This window comes from Phyllobates terribilis, unplaced genomic scaffold (genome assembly GCF_046119375.1).
Source record: "Phyllobates terribilis strain yellow unplaced genomic scaffold, ASM4611937v1 Scaffold_4__5_contigs__length_816908805, whole genome shotgun sequence".
Lineage (NCBI taxonomy): Eukaryota > Metazoa > Chordata > Amphibia > Anura > Dendrobatidae > Phyllobates > Phyllobates terribilis.
In genome coordinates, this window is record NW_027362764.1 from 228350610 (window position 1) to 228371680 (window position 21071).

Consider the following 21071-nt stretch of genomic DNA (forward strand, 5'->3'; position numbering starts at 1 on the left):
GATGGTGCGTGCAGAGGATGGGGCCGTAGCGAAGGTGAAAATGTGCCACAACCAACAGCCCCATCTTCTCGCTCCCAGTTCTTGACCGAATTACTAGGGAAGCACACAACTGCACCACTATTGCAAACTGATCAGTGTGAACAGTAGTGTTGAGCCACCCCCGTAGTGTTCGAGTTCGGTTCGGTTCGTCGAACACCCGTGTGTTCGCCAAACTGTTCGTCGAACTGTTCGTCGAACACCTTCGAACACCGTTAAAACCAATGGCAGGCAAACAAAAACACATAGAAACACATAGAAAACACCTTCAAAGGTGTCCAAAAGCTGACAAACTGCTCAGAAGACACAACTAACACATGGAAAAGTGACAAGTACATATAGTCATGCGAAAAGAAAAGAGGTGGAGGAGTAAAAGGAGGGGGAGACACAGATATAGGCATGTCATGCCCTTCTAAAATCCAAAAAGTGAGAAGCCGAGACGGCCAGTCCGCTCCTGCCCGTGCCACCTCCGTGTCGCCGGGTTTGTGCCAGAGCCGAGGTGAACCCTGACGGCCAGCCCCCCTCTCCCAATACTGGTGCCTGTCCGCTGGTGGGTCGAGAGAGCCCCCCTGTGGTGGAGGCAGCTCTAAGCTTTTTAATTTAAATTGTCCCTCTAATTTGAATGAATACACTTTAAATCCATTTACAAGGATCTATTGGAGGGCAAGTCTCATGCCAGCAGCCGCGTAATTCCAGCTCCAGTAGCGTCCACTAAAGCTGCTGCAGTTAAAAAGCTTTTATAAGGATCGAGCTCGGCTGTCCACCGCAAGGCATCCTAGTGCCAGTCCCAGCCCCTATGCCTTGGGGTGCCTCCTGATGCTCTTCACTAAGTATCCCGTGGTCCCGAAGCATTTCCTTTGAAAAAATTAAGTGTCCAAACTACAGGTGGTGTAGCTTGCTTAACAGCCGGGATAATCCGCTGACTAGCAGACACTGCTACTAGGCACAAAGTATTTCCTGGGCTAGATGCAGTTAAAAATTTGTAAGTAGATACTCTCGTTGGATGCTGAGAAAGCATTCCATAGAGTCTCCTGGCACGCCATATATGATTCTCTTAAAAAGCTTGGGGTAGGGGTCTAGGGGACCCTTTTATAGCCAAAATCACGGCCCTGTATCACAATACGTCACCTAGGCTGAAGATAAATGGAACTGTAGCACCGAGGGCTCGGTTGCTACAGACGTATTGCACCTCACCCAGAGGTGTGATATCTCACTCTCAGATAAGGATGGAGTGTGGATCAGGACCCGACACCTGCATGCATTACACCACATTGCCGTGGGGCAGGGCGACCAATATGCCCCTGAGATGGGCACGACAGTCCCTGTCCCTGGCTGGAGTGGGGGGAGGGAACACTGAGGAAGGGGAACCCTGCAGTGCAGGAGCAGGGAGGAAGCAGTTCCTGGGTGCATTGAGAAGGGAGTATAAAAGGTGGGCACCATCTTAGTTCAGTGCAGAGAAGTCTGAGCAGAAGTGGCAGGGAGCAGGGGCTCTGCATGAGCTCTGCTCCGGAGGCGGGCCTAGTAACAGAGGCCCAGGCCTGCAAGAGGTAGAAGGAAGGAAGAGGAGCGGAGAAGGCTCCAGGAACGAGGAATGAAGGGATCCCAGGGGTGCGGACGGGCGAGTCGCCACCGCACGCCCGAATCCACCTGCGTGGAGGGGTCAGGCCAAAGGGGGAGACCGGTCCCCGAACTAGTGGAGGCAGGAAACGACCCTCAGCTAGAAACCGGAGGCTCTGACATTTTATGTGGCGCAGCCCCTTGCTCCACCCGCTAGGAAGGCACCACATAGGGTCAGGGAAACTGGCGCCAAGTTTACCAAGAGGAGGCCCGAGGCAGCCGGACAGAAGTGTTGGTAAGAAAGGCCAGACAAAGGACACACAAAGGGGGTCCTGTGAAGTGCTCCAAAGTTATCTGGGAGTTGTCTGAGCCCCTCACCTGGTGAGCACAGTACGACGTGGGCAGCCGTTACCTGCAGACGTGGTCTGGATAATAAGAACTGTGAGTAAAGGCCCTGAACTGCATCACTGACTCCGTGTCGTTACTGCTGCTGCCCTGCACCATCACCCCCATCCTCCGCATACACTGCCCTGAGGCTATACTCCTCCCGTGGGGAGTTATGCTACGCTCTGCTGCACCCACAACACCAGCCTTAGCGGTCTGCCCTGTAGCGGCGGTTCACTCTGACCGCAATCCACGGGTGGCGTAGTCGGACATTTAAACATCAAAACCACATAAATAGTTCCGCCACTGGTTTGACCGCCCTGAGCCACGGAACCGGATCGCCGCCACGAAGACTACAACCACCAGCATCCACCAAAAAGGGTCCGGCTCCGGGTGTCCCAAGGCCCAGGGGGTGCGTCAGAACATTTTCATCACCTTTCACAATCACCAATGGGACAAGGCAGGGATGTCCTCTGTCCCCTCTCTTATACATCCTAGTGACGGAGCACCTGCTCTCATCAATTCGCCATAACCCCAATATTAGGTGGATTGAGGTGGGAGGCACCGAGTACAAGTGCTCTCTATTTGCTGATGATGTCCTAGTATATATCACTCAATCACATATATCCATCCCTGCTGTTATGGCTGAAATAGATCACTTTGTTACATGGTAAAATTTTAAAATCAATGCAGCGAAGTCTGAGGCCCTCGATGTCTCCCTCCCTAAATCCATATAGGATTCCATCCAGTCCAACTTTCCCTTTGCCTGGCCCTCACAGGGTATCAAATACTTAGGAATTCCTATTCATAGAGACCTCTCCCATCTATGTTATCTTAATTTTGGGCCCTTTATTGAACAATTCCATACAGACCACGGTTGGCAAGTTAGAACTGTAAGATTCACTACGTGAACCACTGGTGTTTTGTGGAAAAGCACATGTACACCGCGTTCCAAATTATTATGCAAAAAGTGTTTAGGAGTGATAAGGGAAGAATTTGTTTGTTTGTCAGTTAAACTCATTGATGGTGATGTGTGTCAGGGCTCTTTATATCACTTTAAGCAATTGCAGACACCTGTGCTAATTAGTTTGGCAGGTGTGTCCAATGAAAGGCAAGACTACTTAAGAAGGCTCTCTCACATTATTAAGCAGCCTACATTTTCTGCCAAAATGGGAAAGAAAAAGGATGTGTCGGCTGCTGAGAAGCAACAAATTGTGGAGTGTTTAGGTCAAGGCATGACTACAATCAACATTGTGCGATGATCAGGATGAAGTGTCTTGGCAATCAAGAAGTATGTAGCTGATTCACAGTACACACGTGTGCGTGCTGATAAGGGCAAATTGAGGACTCTTTCCTACAGGCAATTACGTCAGGTTGAAACAGCAGCGGCAAAAAAGCCTTGTCATAGCAGCAGACAAGTTTTTGAAGCTGCTTGTGCCTCCAACGTCCCCCGAACAACAAGATGCAGGGTCCTTCAGAGGTTTGCAGCTGTGCATATGCCATCCTGTCGACCTCCTCTATCCACTTCACACAAGCAGAAACGGCTCCAGTGGGCCAAACATTACATGAAGACTGATTTCAAAACTGTTTTGTTCACGGATGAGTGCCGTGCAGCGCTCGATGGTCCAGATGAATGGAGTGGAGGATGGCTGGTTGATGGACACCCCACGCAAACACGGCTACAGCGCCAACAAGGAAGAGGTGGAGTAATGTTTTGGGCTGGAATCATGGGGAGAGATTGTCGGCCCCTTTAGGATCCCTGAAGGTGCTAAAGATGAACTCCATAATGTATGTGGATTTTCTCAAACAGCACTTCCTGCCATGGTTCAAGAAGAAGAACCGTGTATTTCACAGCAAGATCATTTTTCTGCATGATAATGCACCATCTCATGCTGCACATAAAACATCTGCATCTCTGGCTGATATGGGCATAAAAGGGGACAAACTTATGGTGTGACCCCCATGCTCCCCTGACCTCTACCCCATTCAGAACCTTTGGAGCATCATTAAAAGGAGTGTCTATGATGGCGGGAGGCAGTTCACATCTAAGCAACAGCTCTGGGAGGGTATTCTGTCCTCATGCAAAACAATTGAAGCAGAAACCATCCAAAACCTGACAAATTCAATGGACGAGAGAGTTCAGAAGCTCCTTTCGAACAAGGGGTCCTATGTGAAAATGTAACATCACCTAGAATAAAGTTTTGAGTTGAAAACTGTTTGATTTCAGTTTCTAACAACCTGCTAATGCTTATAATTTCAAAAATGACCATTTTTTTGGTCTTTATTAAAATGAAAAGGTTGATCGAAAAGTTTGGGGGATCTAAGAGTGTGGCAACCCAGTAGTCATGATTACTTCAAATTCTGACAATATGAGGGTCATGCTGCAGGTAGTGCAGCAAGAAGGCACTTATGTGTCTTGCGCATCTCGGAACCCCAAAATTATTTTCCGGGCTAGATGCAGCTAAAAATTATTTTTAATTTTAAATCTGGTGAAGCTTATTATAGATGGCCTAATAGGATCAGTGCTGCACACTGCTACAAAGCCCAAATTATTTTCCAGTCAAGATACAGATAAACATGATTAGTAATTTGAAAGCTTAAAACGGTTGGTAGGGTGATTTTAACCAATCATCAAGCTTTTACTCTCCCCAGGATGACACAGGGGTAGAAAAGTCGTTTCGGATCCATGATTTGTTCATCTTTATGAACGTGAGTCTGTCTACATTATCAGTGGAGAGCCGCGTGCGCTTATCTGTCAGCACACCACCAGCAGCGCTGAACACACGTTCAGACAGAACGCTGGCTGCGGGGCATGACAAGATCTCCAAGGCGTAAGTGGCTAGCTCCGGCCATTTATCCAGATTGGAAGCCCAAAAAGAGCAAGGGTCCAGTGACACAGTCGTGGCTTCAATGTTTACTTGGAGATACTCCTGTACCATCGTCTCTAGGCGTTGACTATGTGTCAGACTTCTTGTCTCCTGTGGCCTTGCAAAGGATGGGCTAAAAAAGTGGTGAAATGATTCCGCAAAATTGATGTTACCAGCAGATACTGTGGTTCTGTTACGGTTTGAGTGCTGAACACTTGACGGTCCCACGGTTGGCAAGTTGGAACTGTGAGATTCACTACGTGCACCACTGGTATTTTGTGGAAAAGCACATGTAAGATTCTGCAACAGTCTCTGCTGATACTCCTGCATGCGTGCATCCCTTTCTATGGCAGGAATAATTTCTGCAAATTTACTTTTGTACCGGGGATCTAACAGTGTGGCAACCCAGTAGTCAGGATTATTTCTAATTCTCACAATTCGAGGGTCATGTTGCAGGTAGTGCAGCAAGAAGGCACTCATGTGTGTTGCGCATCCAGGAGCACCAAGTCCCTGTTGTGTTGGTGGCGAGGTAGCAATCATGCTTCCTTCCTCTGTCCTCTCCCCCCAACCTCGCACAACAGAAATGTGATCAAGGTCTCCCTCATCTGATGAGTCTTCCATCAGTTCGTCCTCCACTTCTTCCTGGGCTCCTGCACCTTCCTCACTAGTTTGGCTGCTACCATGCGCCCTGGTAAAATCATCTCCCCCACCCTCACATGCCTGCCGCCTTGGTGCTGCCGACCGTCTGGACCTTGCAGATGTTAGCCCTTCCGCATACAACTCCTCCTCCTCTACTTTCTCCACCTCCTCTTGTGCCACCACCTGACTCCGAATTCTGTTTAACATGTGCTCCAGCATGTAAATCACCGGAATAGTCATGCTGATAATGGCATCGTCCGCACTAAACATCTTCGTCGCCATTTCAAAACTGTGCAGAAGGGTGCATAGGTCCCTGATCTGAGACCACTCCTCCAGCGTGATTTGCCCCACCTCTGAATCTCGTTGGCCCAGGCTATACGTCAGAACGTATTGCACCAGGGCTTGTCGGTGCTGCCACAGTCGCTGCAACATGTGCAGAGTTGAATTCCACCGGGTAGGCACATCGCATTTTAGCCGGTGAAGTGGCAGGCCCAACGACTTCTGTAGAGATGTAAGTCGCTGAGCTGCGGGATGCGAACGGCGGAAGTGAGCACACAGCGACCGTGCCCTCTGCAGAAGGCCATCTAGTCTGGGATAGTGGGCTAAAAATTGCTGGACAACCAGGTTCAACACGTGAGCCATACAAGGCACGTGTGTGACATTGCCCCGGCGAAGGGCCGCACCCAGGTTTGCAGCATTGTCGCACACGGCCTTCCCTGGTTTCAGGTCCAGTGGAGACAACCATTCATGAAATTGGTTCTCCAGAGCTGACCACAACTCCTCAGCTGTGTGACTCACATTTCCCAGACATTTCAATGTAAAAACCGCCTGATGACGTTGAGCCCTACTGCCAGCATAGTAAGGAGGTGTGCAGGATCCCTTCTGCGCAGTTAGAAAGCTTGTGGCATGACCAGACAGGCTTTGGGTGCAGGTGGAAGACCGAGAGGAGGTTGAGGAGGCAGAAGCAGTAGAGGAAAAATGACATAAAGAGGATTGACGCACAACTCGTGGGGACGGCAAGTCTTGGACAGCAGCCCCTTGTCCTGCTGTCACCATAGTTACCCAGTGCCCAGTCAGCGACATGTAACGCCCCTGTCCATGCCTACTCGTCCAAGTGTCTGTGGTGAAATGCACCCTGTCACACACAGAGTTTCTCAAAGAAGCGGTGATGTTGTGTGCGACATGCTGGTGGAGCGCAGGCACACCTTTCTTTGAGAAGTAGTGCCGACTGGGCATCTGGTACTGGGGCACTGCGACGGACATAAGGTCTCAAAAATCCTCTGTGTCCACCAGGCGGAAAGGCAGCATTTCTGTAGCCAAGAGCTTGCAGATGGTGAAATTCAACCTCTTAGCTTTCTCATGGCTAGGAGGAAATGGTCTTTTACTTGTCCACATCTGAGGGACCGAGGGCTGGCTATTGTGCTTAGACGGGGTTGATAAGGGTGTCCCCGGCAAACTGCCGGTCTGTGAGGAAGATGCAGGCGGACATGTTAGGTTGCCTTGATCCAAAGGTGGTGCTATCGATGTCGGACAGCGCTCAAGACCAGCTGGTGTTACCACCTCCAAAGAAAATGATGACCTGCCAATCACGCTGGCTGTTGCGGGTAAAGAGGTGGCAGGTCTGCGCCCCAAAACAGGTGTGACTGCTGTCCCCCCAGTCACAGAGGATGAAGAGGCCGCGGATGCACAAGATATGGCAGACGGTGGTTGGCCCGGCCGGCTAGACCGCATTGTAGCACACTGAGCTTCCCACTGCAACTTATGCTTCATGTCCATGTGCCGGTTCATGCATGAAGTACTCAAACTATGTATTTTTTGGCCTCTACTTAGCTTTTGCTGACAAATGTTACAGATAACACGAGTTGGGTCATCTTTATCGATCTGAAAAAATGCCCAGGCTATGCAAGGCTTAGCACCCATGCGACCTGAAGAGCCACCACGACTTGTGGTGAGAGGCAGAGTTGTGTTTGAAGATGCAGTTGTTGACGTGCTTCCAGTACTACGTCTCTGTCCAGGAAGGCGCAACCTGACCTCGTCGTCACTAGCATCTTCCTCCACCTCCTCTGCTTACCTCATCTCTTGGCTGACTGTGGGTTGACAGTAAGTGGGATCTCCGACCTCATCATCATCACCCTGTGCGTTATCACACCCGTCGTCCTCAGAGCCAACCTGTTCCTGCCCTGACAAAAAACTAAAGTTGTCGCTCCAATCAGGTATTTGAGTCTTATCATCGTCTTCCTCATTGTCTCCACCAACAGGAGTTACAGTTTGGGAATGAGGGTCTACATTATGGTCAGAACCTTCTGCGTCTGGTCCTGGATCCGACTCATAAAGATTCTGGGCATCAGTGCAGATCATTTCCTCATCTGGATTCACAGAAGCGCTGGAGTCGACCTCTGATTCCCAGGCTATAGTATGAGTAAACAGCTCTGCAGACTCAACCATCTGTTCTACCTCATACTCAGACGGGCAGCTGGAGATTTGGGAGCTGTGAGGAAGCAAGTGCGATTTGGGTGACACCTTTGAGGACTGGAGTATTTGTGATGTTGAAGTTGATGTGGAGGAGAGCCCACTTAAAGGAGCACTTGATATCCGTTGAAGCACCTGCTGTTTTTGTGCCTCATCTGGAATTTGTAGCGATTGGCGTGGCCGTAAGAAAGGGATCTTATCACATTGTCCGCTAAAAGAAGTAGACATTTTAGTTTGGCTGGAAGATGGTCTTTCTTCTGCACCTACCCCACGGACACAACCTTTTTTCCCCTTCCCAACACGCCTATTCCCCTTTCCACCAGCAGCAGGCCTTTTTCCACTCATTTTGGTGGTTAACTAATTCACAACTCTGGAGTTGTTTGCACAAAAAAACAATGGATGGTAACCGAGCAGAGCTGAGTGGCCAAACTGTGGTATTAGGCCAAAACTATTGGCTGGGTTAGATGCAGAAAAAAATTATTTTTAATTTGCAACCTGATGGAGGTCAGTATAGATGGACTAATAGACCAAGTCCCACACACCGCTAGAAGCCCAAATATTTTTTCAGAGCTAGATGCAGAAAATTTTTTTATTCAATTTGCAACCTGATGGAGGTCAGTATAGATGGACTAATAGACCAAGTCCCACACACTGCTAGAAGCCCAAATATTTTTTCAGAGCTAGATGCAGAAAAAAATTATTTTTAATTTGCAACCTGATGGAGGTCAGTATAGATGGACTAATAGACCAAGTCCCACACACTGCTAGAAGCCCAAATATTTTTTCAGAGCTAGATGCAGAAAAAAATTATTTTTAATTTGCAACCTGATGGAGGTCAGTATAGATGGACTAATAGACCAAGTCCCACACACCGCTAGAAGCCCAAATATTTTTTCAGAGCTAGATGCAGAAAAAAATTATATTCAATTTGCAACCTGATGGACGTCAGTATAGAAGGACTAATAGAACAAGTCCCACACACTGCTAGAAGCCCAAATATTTTTTCAGAGCTAAATGAAGAAAAAAATTATTTTTAATTTGCAACCTGATGGAGGTCAGTATAGATGGACTAATAGACCAAGTCCCACACACTGCTAGAAGCCCAAATATTTTTTCAGAGCTAGATGCAGAAAAAAATTATTTTTAATTTGCAATCTGATGGAGGTCAGTATAGATGGACTAATAGACCAAGTCCCACACACCGCTAGAAGCCCAAATATTTTTTCAGAGCTAGATGCAGAAATTTTTTTTATTCAATTTGCAACCTGATGGAGGTCAGTATAGATGGACTAATAGACCAAGTCCCACACACTGCTAGAAGCCCAAATATTTTTTCAGAGCTAGATGCAGAAAAAAATTATTTTTAATTTGCAACCTGATGGAGGTCAGTATAGATGGACTAATAGAACAAGTCCCACACGCTGCTAGAAGCCCAAATATTTTTTCAGAGATAAATGAAGAAAAAAATTATTTTTAATTTGCAACCTGATGGAGGTCAGTATAGATGGACTAATAGACCAAGTCCCACACACTGCTAGAAGCCCAAATATTTTTTCAGAGCTAGATGCAGAAAAAAATTATTTTTAATTTGCAACCTGATGGAGGTCAGTATAGATGGACTAATAGACCAAGTCCCACACACTGCTAGAAGCCCAAATATTTTTTCAGAGCTAGATGCAGAAAAAAATTATATTCAGTTTGCAACCTGATGGAGGTCAGTATAGATGGACTAATAGAATGATGCTATGCCCAAAAGATTTTACTTCACTAGGTGCAGTAAAAAAATTGGTATTCTATACACAGGTGGTATATCTTGCAACACAGATAGGCTACTCCACTGACTAACACACTCTGCAATAGGCCAAAAAGGATTAGCTTTGCTAGATTCAGCCAAATGCTGTGAAAAAAACTTGCACAGCACTGGCACAGACCTGCCTGGCAAAAACTGATAGGAACTGATGTAACCTAGTCCTGAAAAGGACTCCAATTACAATTAGTCTTTACTCCCACAATCTATCTATTTAAGAGCACAGACCTGCCTGATAAAAGTCGTAGGAAATGCTGTAACCTAGTCCTTAAAAGGACTGCAATCACAACTATTCCCTACTCCCAAGCTATCTGTATATTTGTGCGAAAATTGGCTTGAAATTAACAAGGTATAGCGCACACAGCAACAGCGGTGCCGTCTAACACGCAGCTGCAGCAGTGAGAAAATGGTGGCGACGGGGAAAATGGCTTGGTCTTATAGGGCAAGGACATGTGACATACACTGCCAATCACACATGCCCTTGCTTGTGTGAAAAAAAGCACTTCGCTCCGTGTGTGCGCTGCTGATAGGCTGACAGATTGCACCTCCCCACTGCAAATGCGGGAAAGAGAAAAAAAAATGGAGATCTTCATTGTTCCTGCAGAGATCCATCCCCTGCCCCTCCCCCCGCCCCGCTGTACACTCAAACTGCGTATTAACATTAATTTTCATCATTACTGAGAAAAAATCCAGTTATGATTTTGGTGCACGAACAGTTATCGAACATAACCTCGAACAGCCGAATTTTTCTCAAATTGTTCGTGTTCGCCGACCGGCTCGAACACCGCCCAAAACAGCTCGAATTTGAGATTGGCGAACAGTTCGAGTAGAACAACGCTCATCTCTAGTGAACAGGTTATTAATTGGATAGCAGATAATACTTCCAGTCACCTGGGCACCACCACCTCCAGTCTGTCTTCCACACGGTCAAGTGTTAGTAGCCATGAGTCTTGACTGCATACTCCTCCTCATCCTGATGCTCCTTACTCCCACCATGCCGAGTGTCGTCAGACAGCAACTGATCCCACAGTTGGACACTCTGAAGAGCTGTTCACTGGTCCATTTCCATATTTGTGCCCCTCGCCTGCTCCGCTTGAAGTGGTGGAAGAGGAGATCCCATGTAGCGATGGCCAAATATTTGAACAGCCACGGCCACAGGTAGGCGACGTTGGCAATTTGTCACAAGAGGTGGACGATGACGAGACACAATTGCCACGAAGTGAGGAGGAGGACCGTGCTGCGGAAATGGAAGAGGAGGAGGTGGTGGATGATCTAGTAACTGACCCAACGTGGCAGGAGGACACGCAGAGCGAGGCCAGTAGCACACAGGGGGAGGGAGGCAGAGTACCCCAACAGGGAGGAAGAAGCAGTGTGGTGGCCGCAGACAGAAGGCGGGCAGCCATTCCCCGTAACATCAACACGAGGGACGTTGCCAGTACAACCGGTAGGTCTTCCAGAGTCTGGAATTTTTTTAAAGACTCTGCTGATAACCCAAAAAGGCAATTTGTACCACCTGCCATGCCAGCATCAGCAGGGGTGACAAAACTACCAGCCTGACCACCACCAGCATGATCAGGCACATGTCAGCAAAGCACCTGACTTTGTGGGGCGAACCCCATGGTCCACGACCAGTGTCAGGGGGTGTCACCACTGCTTCTTCCGCTGTTGTGCATGTAACAGAACCCCCTGTTGTGCGTGCAAGGCTATCCCCTGTCCATACTGCATGCAAAGATGCCCCCTCCTCTGTCTTCACTTGTTATGGCAGTTTCTCAAGAAACAGCATCAATGTCCACGTCCACGTCCCACCGCAGCGTTCAATTGTCCATATCCCAGCTCTTTGAACGAAAGCGCAAATTCGCAGCCAACGCCCCACAGGCCACAGTCCTAAATTCGCACATTTCACGACTGCTTGCGTTGGAAATGCTGCCTTTTAGGCTGGTGGAGACGGAATCCTTCTGCAACCTTATGGCGGTGGCCGTCCCTCGGTACTCGGTCCCCAGCCGACACTATTTTGCCCAGTGTGCCATCCCCGCACTACACAAGCACGTGTCCCAAAACATCTGCCGTGCCCTCAACAACGCAGTTACTGGGAGAGTTCACCTGACAACGGACACGTGGACAAGTGCTTCTGGCCAGGGACGGTACATCTCCCTGACGGCACACTGGGTAAACATAGTGGAAGCCAGGACCCAGTCGGACCTTGGGACGGAACACATTCCACCCCACCGAGGATTGCGGGCCCTATGTCAGTCAGAGTTGCCCCCACAGTGTACAGCTCCTGCGCATCCTCCTCCTCCTCATGTTCAGCCTCTATCTCAGATATCACCACATCAGTTACAAGCTGGAAGCACTGCAGTACTGCCTCAGCCAAGCGGCAACAGGCTGGAAATTCATAAGCTTAGGTGATAAACCTCACACTGCTTGTGAGTTGTGGACAGCTGTGAAAGAGCAGGCAGATTTGTGGCTGAGACCGCTGAACCTACATCCAGGCATGGTTGTGTGTGACAATGGCCGTAACCTGGTGGCGGCTCTGAGGTGAGGCGAGATCACACACGTACTATGCCTGGCACATGTGCTTAACCTCGTGGTTCATCGGTTTCTTAAATCGTACCCCCAGTTGCCAGATCTGCTCTTCAAAGTACGCCACCTGTCAGCTCATTTTTGGAAGTCGGCTACAGCTTCCGCCGCCCTTGCTGTGTTGCAGCAGCGTTTGCAGCTTCCGGCACACCGACTGGTGTGTGATGTCCCCACACATTGGAACTCTACCCTCCACATGTTGCAAAGGATTTGTGAGCAGAAGAGAGCAGTTGTGGAGTACCAGCTGCAACAAGGCTGTCGATATTCAGGTCAGACTCCACACATATGACCTCAGGAGTGGACGTGGATGTCTGACATATGTACCATCCTGACAAACTTTGAGGAGTCCACCAAGATGGTGAGTGGCGATGACGCCATCATTAGCATCAGCATCCCACTTGTCTGTCTTTTGCAACGCTCTCTGCAGAGAATTAAAGAGGAGGCATTGCAGCCAGAGTATGATGAGATGGATCAAGAATCCGTAATGGGCGATTACACACAGCCCAGCCTCATCTCATCCCAACGTGCATTGGGGGACAATGAGGGAGAGGAGGAGGAGGAGGAAGAACAGGAGCTGGTATCATGCGCTGTAGACGGTAGTACCTGTACAACTCTCATACTGTCGGTTCAGCGTGGGTGGCCTGAGGACAGGAGGGAGGAGCAGGAGGAGGAGGAGGAGAGCATGGTCAGTTGTCTTCTTGGTGAGGACACGGAAGTCTTGCCCGTTACCAGTCTGGCACTCATGGCTGACTTTATGTTACGCTGCCGTTACCGTGACCCTCGCGTTGTCAAAATGTTGCATGACAGTCATTACTGGTTGGTGACACTTTTAGACCCCCGCTACAAGGAGAACTTTCACTCTCTTATTCCTGAGGTGGAGAGGTCTACAAAAATGGGGCAGTACCAGAAGGCTCTTGCTGCAGAACTGTTAAAAGAATTCCCATCTGAACGCGCTAGCGGCAGAGGTCACAGTTCGTTGACCAACCAAGGCGTACAGGCGAGAGAGATGCAACTCCAATTCAGCAGAGGCAGGGGAGCACCGTCAACGTTCTGGGACAGTTTTCTGAGACCCGCCCAGCTTACAGGCCCTGAGGCGTGGGTACTCTCACAAGGAGTGGAAAGTTTCAAAAGATGGTGAGGGAGTACCTTGCCGACCAAACCAGCATCCTCCGTGATTCCTCTGTGCCTTTTAATTATTGGGTATCCAAGCTGGACACTAGGAATGTACTCGCTCTGTACACCTTGGAGGTCCTGGCCTGCCTTGCCGCTAGCGTGTTATCGGAGCGTGTTTTTAGTGCCGCTTGGGGAATTATAACTGATAAGTGCACTCGCCTATCAACTGACAATGCTGACAAGCTGACCCTTATCAAAATGAACAAGGGCTGGATTGGGCCAGACTTCTCATCACCACCAAACGACAGCAGAGTAACATAATGTCAAATCCACTGTGTTGTTTCGGGAGGTGTATTCCCATGCACCACTTCACACCCACACATGGGTATACGCTTCCTCATTTCGGCTGTTTTTTGCACTTCTCCTTATCCTCAGCCTCCACCACCACTATACCACCAGGGTGACCGTGGTCCGTGTTGCCAGTATTGCAAGTAGTGTTGAGCCACCCCCGTAGTGTTCGAGTTCGGTTCGGTTCGTCGAACACCCGTGTGTTCGCCGAACTGTTCGTCGAACTGTTCGTCGAACACCTTCGAACACCGTTAAAACCAATGGCAGGCAAACAAAAACACATAGAAACACATAGAAAACACCTTCAAAGGTGTCCAAAAGCTGACAAACTGCTCAGAAGACATAACTAACACATGGAAAAGTGACAAGTACATATAGTCATGCGAAAAGAAAAGAGGTGGAGGAGTAAAAGGAGGGGGAGACACAGATATAGGCATGTCATGCCCTTCTAAAATCCAAAAAGTGAGAAGCCGACACGGCCAGTCCGCTCCTGCCCGTGCCACCTCCGTGTCGCCGGGTTTGTGCCAGAGCCGCGGTGAACCCTGACGGCCAGCCCCCCTCTCCCAATACTGGTGCCTGTCCGCTGGTGGGTCGAGCGAGCCCCCCTGTGGTGGAGGCAGCTCTAAGCTTTTTAATTTAAATTGTCTCTCTAATTTGAATGAATACACTTTAAATCCATTTACAAGGATCTATTGGAGGGCAAGTCTCATGCCAGCAGCCGCGGTAATTCCAGCTCCAGTAGCGTCCACTAAAGCTGCTGCAGTTAAAAAGCTTTTATAAGGATCGAGCTCGGCTGTCCACCGCAAGGCATCCTACTGCCAGTCCCAGCCCCTATGCCTTGGGGTGCCTCCTGATGCTCTTCACTAAGTATCCCATGGTCCCGAAGCATTTCCTTTGAAAAAATTAAGTGTCTAAACTACAGGTGGTGCAGCTTGCTTAACAGCCGGGATAATCCGCTTACTAGCAGACACTGCTACTAGGCACAAAGTATTTCCTGGGCTAGATGCAGTTAAAAATTTGTAATTAGATACTCTCGTTGGATGCTGAGAAAGCATTCCATAGAGTCTCCTGGCACGCCATATATGATTCTCTTAAAAAGCTTGGGGTAGGGGTCTAGGGGACCCTTTTATAGCCAAAATCACGGCCCTGTATCGCAATACGTCACCTAGGCTGAAGATAAATGGAACTGTAGCACCCTGAGGGCTCGGTTGCTAAAGACGTATTGCACCTCACCCAGAGGTGTGATATCTCACTCTCAGGTAAGGATGGAGTGTGGATCAGGACCCGACACCTGCATGCATTACACCACATTGCCGTGGGGCAGGGCGACCAATATGCCCCTGAGATGGGCACGACAGTCCCTGTCCCTGGCTGGAGTGGGGGGAGGGAACACTGAGGAAGGGGAACCCTGTAGTGCAGGAGCAGGGAGGAAGCAGTTCCTGGGTGCATTGAGAAGGGAGTATAAAAGGTGGGCACCATCTTAGTTCAGTGCAGAGAAGTCTGAGCAGAAGTGGCAGGGAGCAGGGGCTCTGCATGAGCTCTGCTCCGGAGGCGGGCCTAGTAACAGAGGCCCAGGCCTGGAAGAGGGAGAAGGAAGGAAGAGGAGCGGAGAAGGCTCCAGGAACGAGGAATGAAGGGATCCCAGGGGTGCGAACGGGCGAGTCGCCACCGCACTCCCGAATCCACCTGCGTGGAGGGGTCAGGCCAAAGGGGGAGACCGGTCCCCGAACTAGTGGAGGCAGGAAACGACCCTCAGCTAGAAACCGGAGGCTCTGACATTTTATGTGGCGCAGCCCCTCGCTACACCCGCTAGGAAGGCACCACATAGGGTCAGGGAAACTGGCGCCAAGTTTACCAAGAGGAGGCCCGAGGCAGCCGGACAGAAGTGTTGGTAAGAAAGGCCAGACAAAGGACACACAAAGGGGGTCCTGTGAAGTGCTCCAAAGTTATCTGGGAGTTGTCTGAGCCCCTCACCTGGTGAGCACAGTACGACGTGGGCAGCCGTTACCTGCAGACGTGGTCTGGATAATAAGAACTGTGAGTAAAGGCCCTGAACTGCATCACTGACTCCGTGTCGTTACTGCTGCTGCCCTGCACCATCACCCCCATCCTCCGCATACACTGCCCTGAGGCTATACTCCTCCCGTGGGGAGTTATGCTACGCTCTGCTGCACCCACAACACCAGCCTCAGTGGTCTGCCCTGTAGCGGCGGTTCACTCTGACCGCAATCCACGGGTGGCGTAGTCGGACATTTAAACATGAAAACCACATAAATAGTTCCGCCACTGGTTTGACCGCCCTGAGCCACGGAACTGGGTCGCCGCCACGAAGACTACAACCACCAGCATCCACCAAAAAGGGTCCGGGTGTCCCAAGGCCCAGGGGGTGCGTCAGAACATTTTCATCACCTTTCACAATCACCAATGGGACAAGGCAGTGATGTCCTCTGTCCCCTCTCTTATACATCCTAGTGACGGAGCACCTGCTCTCATCAATTCGCCATAACCCCAATATTAGGTGGATTGAGGTGGGAGGCACCGAGTACAAGTGCTCTCTATTTGCTGATGATGTCCTAGTATATATCACTCAATCACATATATCCATCCATGCTGTTATGGCTGAAATAGATCACTTTGTTACATGGTAAAATTTTAAAATCAATGCAGCGAAGTCTGAGGCCCTCGATGTCTCCCTCCCCAAATCTATATAGGATTCCATCCAGTCCAACTTTCCCTTTGCCTGGCCCTCACAGGGTATCAAATACTTAGGAATTCCTATTCATAGAGACCTCTCCCATCTATGTTATCTTAATTTTGGGCCCTTTATTGAACAATTCCATACAGACCACGGTTGGCAAGTTAGAACTGTAAGATTCACTACGTGAACCGCTGGTGTTTTGTGGAAAAGCACATGTACACCGCGTTCCAAATTATTATGCAAAAAGTGTTTAGGAGTGATAAGGGAAGAATTTGTTTGTTTGTCAGTTAAACTCATTGATGGTGATGTGTGTCAGGGCTCTTTATATCACTGTAAGCAATTGCAGACACCTGTGCTAATTAGTTTGGCAGGTGTGTCCAATGAAAGGCAAGACTACTTAAGAAGGCTCTCTCACATTATTAAGCAGCCTACATTTTCTGCCAAAATGGGAAAGAAAAAGGATGTGTCGGCTGCTGAGAAGCAACAAATTGTGGAGTGTTTAGGTCAAGGCATGACTACAATCAACATTGTGCGATGATCAGGATGAAGTGTCTTGGCAATCAAGAAGTATGTAGCTGATTCACAGTACACACGTGTGCGTGCTGATAAGGGCAAATTGAGGACTCTTTCCTACAGGCAATTACGTCAGGTTGAAAGAGCAGCGGCAAAAAAGTCTTGTCATAGCAGCAGACAAGTTTTTGAAGCTGCTTGTGCCTCCAACGTCCCCCGAACAACAAGATGCAGGGTCCTTCAGAGGTTTGCAGCTGTGCATACGCCATCCTGTCGACCTCCTCTATCCACTTCACACAAGCAGAAACGGCTCCAGTGGGCCAAACATTACATGAAGACTGATTTCAAAACTGTTTTGTTCACGGATGAGTGCCGTGCAGCGCTCGATGGTCCAGATGGATGGAGTGGAGGATGGCTGGTTGATGGACACCCACGCAAACACGGCTACAGCGCCAACAAGGAGGAGGTGGAGTAATGTTTTGGGCTGGAATCATGGAGAGAGAGATTGTCGGCCCCTTTAGGATCCCTGAAGGCGCTAAAGATGAACTCCATAATGTATGTGGATTTTCTCAAACAGCACTTCCTGCCATGGTTCAAGAAGAAGAACCGTGTATTTCACAGCAAGATCATTTTTCTGCATGATAATGCACCATCTCATGCTGCACATAAAACATCTGCATCTCTGGCTGATATGGGCATAAAAGGGGACAAACTTATGGTGTGACCCCCATGCTCCCCTGACCTCTACCCCATTCAGAACCTTTGGAGCATCATTAAAAGGAGTGTCTATGATGGCGGGAGGCAGCTCACATCTAAGCAACAGCTCTGGGAGGGCATTCTGTCCTCATGCAAAACAATTGAAGCAGAAACCATCCAAAACCTGACAAATTCAATGGACGAGAGAGTTCAGAAGCTCCTTTCGAACAAGGGGTCCTATGTGAAAATGTAACATCACCTAGAATAAAGTTTTGAGTTGAAAACTGTTTGATTTCAGTTTCTAACAACCTGCTAATGCTTATAATTTCAAAAATGACCATTTTTTTGGTCTTTATTAAAATGAAAAGGTTGATCGAAAAGTTTGGGGGATCTAAGAGTGTGGCAACCCAGTAGTCATGATTACTTCGAATTCTGACAATATGAGGGTCATGCTGCAGGTAGTGCAGCAAGAAGGCACTTATGTGCCTTGCGCATCTCGGAGCCCCAAAATTATTTTCCGGGCTAGATGCAGCTAAAAATTATTTTTAATTTTAAATCTGGTGAAGCTTTAGTATAGATGGCCTAATAGGATCAGTGCTGCACACTGCTACAAAGCCCAAATTATTTTCCAGTCAAGATACAGATAAACATGATTAGTAATTTGAAAGCTTAAAACGGTTGGTAGGGTGATTTTAACCAATCATCAAGCTTTTACTCTCCCCAGGATGACACAGGGGTAGAAAAGTCGTTTCGGATCCATGATTTGTTCATCTTTATGAACGTGAGTCTGTCTACATTATCAGTGGAGAGCCGCGTGCGCTTATCTGTCAGCACACCACCAGCAGCGCTGAACACACGTTCAGACAGAACGCTGGCTGCGGGGCATGACAAGATCTCCAAGGCGTAAGTGGCTAGCTCCGGCCATTTATCCAGATTGGAAGCCCAAAAAGAGCAAGGGTCCAGTGACACAGTCGTGGCTTCAATGTTTACTTGGAGATACTCCTGTACCATCGTCTCTAGGCGTTGACTATGTGTCAGACTTCTTGTCTCCTGTGGCCTTGCAAAGGATGGGCTAAAAAAGTGGTGAAATGATTCCGCAAAATTGATGTTACCAGCAGATACTGTGGTTCTGTCACGGTTTGAGTGCTGAACACTTGACGGTCCCACGGTTGGCAAGTTGGAACTGTGAGATTCACTACGTGCACCACTGGTATTTTGTGGAAAAGCACATGTAAGATTCTGCAACAGTCTCTGCTGATACTCCTGCATGCGTGCATCCCTTTCTATGGCAGGAATAATTTCTGCAAATTTACTTTTGTACCGGGGATCTAACAGTGTGGCAACCCAGTAGTCAGGATTATTTCTAATTCTCACAATTCGAGGGTCATGTTGCAGGTAGTGCAGCAAGAAGGCACTCATGTGTGTTGCGCATCCAGGAGCACCAAGTCCCTGTTGTGTTGGTGGCGAGGTAACAATCATGCTTCCTTCCTCTGTCCTCTCCCCCCAACCTCGCACAACAGAAATGTGATAAAGGTCTCCCTCATCTGATGAGTCTTCCATCAGTTCGTCCTCCACTTCTTCCTGGGCTCCTGCACCTTCCTCACTAGTTTGGCTGCTACCATGCGCCCTGGTAAAACCATCTCCCCCACCCTCACATGCCTGCCGCCTTGGTGCTGCCGACCGTCTGGACCTTGCAGATGTTAGCCCTTCCGCATACAACTCCTCCTCCTCTACTTCCTCCACCTCCTCTTGTGCCACCACCTGACTCCGAATTCTGTTTAACATGTGCTCCAGCATGTAAATCACCGGAATAGTCATGCTGATAATGGCATCGTCAGCACTAAACATCTTCGTCGTCATTTCAAAACTGTGCAGAAGGGTGCATAGGTCCCTGATCTGAGACCACTCCTCCAGCGTGATTTGCCCCACCTCTGAATCTCGTTGGCCCAGGCTATACGTCAGAACGTATTGCACCAGGGCTTGTCGGTGCTGCCACAGTCGCTGCAACATGTGCAGAGTTGAATTCCACCGGGTAGGCACATCGCATTTTAGCCGGTGAAGTGGCAGGCCCAACGACTTCTGTAGAGATGTAAGTCGCTGAGCTGCGGGATGCGAACGGCGGAAGTGAGCACACAGCGACCGTGCCCTCTGCAGAAGGCCATCTAGTCTGGGATAGTGGGCTAAAAATTGCTGGACAACCAGGTTCAACACGTGAGCCATACAAGGCACGTGTGTGACATTGCCCCGGCGAAGGGCCGCACCCAGGTTTGCAGCATTGTCGCACACGGCCTTCCCTGGTTTCAGGTCCAGTGGAGACAACCATTCATGAAATTGGTTCTCCAGAGCTGACCACAACTCCTCAGCTGTGTGACTCACATTTCCCAGACATTTCAATGTAAAAACCGCCTGATGACGTTAAGCCCTACTGCCAGCATAGTAAGGAGGTGTGCAGGATCCCTTCTGCGCAGTTAGAAAGCTTGTGGCATGACCAGACAGGCTTTGGGTGCAGGTGGAAGACCGAGAGGAGGTTGAGGAGGCAGAAGCAGTGGTGGAACTTTGACATAAAGAGGATTGACGCACAACTCGTGGGGACGGCAAGACTTGGACAGCAGCCCCTTGTCCTGCTGTCACCATAGTTACCCAGTGCCCAGTCAGCGACATGTAACGCCCCTGTCCATGCCTACTCGTCCAAGTGTCTGTGGTGAAATGCACCCTGTCACACACAGAGTTTCTCAAAGAAGCGGTGATGTTGTGTGCGACATGCTGGTGGAGCGCAGGCACACCTTTCTTTGAGAAGTAGTGCCGACTGGGCATCTGGTACTGGGGCACTGCGACGGACATAAGGTCTCGAAAATCCTCTGTGTCCACCAGGCGGAAAGGCAGCATTTCTGTAGCCAAGAGCTTGCAGATGGTGAAATTCAACCTCTTAGCTTTCTCATGGCTAGGAGGAAATGGTCTTTTACTTGTCCACATCTGAGGGACCGAGGGCTGGCTATTGTGCTTAGACGGGGTTGATAAGGGTGTCCCCGGCAAACTGCCGGTCTGTGAGGAAGATCCAGGCGGACATGTTAGGTTGCCTTGATCCAAAGGTGGTGCTATCGATGTCGGACAGCGCTCAACACCAGCTGGTGTTACCACCTCCAAAGAAAATGATGACCTGCCAATCACGCTGGCTGTTGCGGGTAAAGAGGTGGCAGGTCTGCGCCCCAAAACAGGTGTGACTGCTGTCCCCCCAGTCACAGAGGATGAAGAGGCCGCGGATGCACAAGATATGGCAGACGGTGGTTGGCCCGGCCGGCTAGACCGCATTGTAGCACACTGAGCTTCCCACTGCAACTTATGCTTCATGTCCATGTGCCGGTTCATGCAT